Raw genomic sequence first — 1774 nt, forward strand, 5'->3', positions numbered from 1 at the left:
GGCAAAGCATATTGAGGACACTGTGGTTCCTGAAATTTTGTCAATGGCACAGACCAAGGGTCACACGGTGTTGTACACACCACCCCATCACTCCGACTTGCAGCCAATCGAGTTGTTATGGGCCATTGTAAAGGGTGAAGTTGGTCGTCGATACACTACTCACACGAAGTTGTCTGATGTCCTCGTTCGACTACAGCGTGCATTCAAAAATGTGACTTGTACTGGCATTCGTGGGTGCATGAAGAAAGCTGAAGAGCAATTGCATGCATTGCATGTCCATATACTTGCTGTGGACAATGCAGTGAACACCACAGACTCCTCTGACGAAGACTCCTCTGAGAGTTCAAGCCATGGCTTCTCAAGCGAATCGGAAGCTTAGCCTTGCGACTACCTCTATGCCTTGAAATTCTTGATAATACATGTTTACTGCTCATCTTGACAGAATAGATTGCTGGAGTGTCGTATGTTTTCGGGTGCCATCAGGAAATTCTTAGATTTATAGTATTATCCGTTGGCCCCTCGTACGTGTCGACCTCTGTCAATAGGGTTTCTGGCCGCCATGACAATGTAACTAACGTTATTGTGTTTATGAAATGTATTGAATAGATCGGTTGGCAGGACACGAAAGTTTCGCCGAGATGGCCTTGAACGAGATGGACCTGTCAAGGCAGTGCTTGGCATGGTACGAGAGGTATCGATTGGCAAGATACGCGGTGTATTGCCAAGATGGAGTGGCTTCAATGTGCATTGATTGCCACTGTTGCATGTGTAGTGCTGTTTGGGAATACAGCTATCCCAACACAATGGAAACTTGATGCATTTATGTATTTTGCAATCCCTGCTGACAATGCTCTTGGTGGGGATCGAACTCTGTACCTTGCGCGAATGTCTTGCCCGTCGATCGATCCGGTTCATTCCAAGGCCGCATGGAGATCCATTGTCTGGAATCATTGCGTTGCATGAAACGACTGTTTTCAGTATAGAAATGGAAATACTCACAATTGATTTTGCCGTCAGCCCCACCAGTGTTCAACGCCTTTCCCTCTCCAACTCTCTCAGTGGTGGGCTTCTACGTATGAACTTGTCGGCAAAATCTAGTCTTTGTGAGTATAGTGTGCCCCTGCATTAATGCTTGTGTTTATTGACATGATTAATGTTATAAAGCATGACATCCAGCACACCATTGCCACATAATCAAAGCGATGAGCAAACTTATGGTTGCGCCAAACAGTGCGATCATGGTAAGGTTCGGAGAAGAGTAACATTATCCTCCGAATAAGCACCTCTCCTTGGCCACATTGGCAAAGTGGGCTGGCGAAATCTAGCCGTCGAAGGCAAGCATGTGGCTGGTCCTCAGCAACGCCAGCATCATCTGTCATTCGCATGCGCCAGCAAACTTAAGCATAACAAACTATGAATCCAGTTGGTGGGGCAGGTAGCGAAGAGAAAACACGGAGTTGAGGAGATTGGGGTTCTTTCAATAAAAGTAGAAGTATAGGTGAACGGTGGGCGAAGCCCATTCGTCAGTGTAGGCCAACTGGCCAATGAGGTCACGACATCCTAACGTTGTGACGTGGCCTGACTACGGCATGAGGAAAATGCCTCTAGAAGGCACAAAAAACCTCCTACCGTTGCAGGACCATCCTGCGACAGCTCACGTTCCACGCGCGATTCTCCAACGCACGCAAATGCAGCTGGGTGGGCAATTCCAGACATCCAACGCATCACGGACCAGCAAGCGCTCAGGCGGTATGTTCGAGCTAGCTCGACACCC

Source organism: Aphanomyces invadans (assembly GCF_000520115.1).
Source record: "Aphanomyces invadans strain NJM9701 unplaced genomic scaffold supercont1.30, whole genome shotgun sequence".
NCBI lineage: Eukaryota > Oomycota > Saprolegniomycetes > Saprolegniales > Verrucalvaceae > Aphanomyces > Aphanomyces invadans.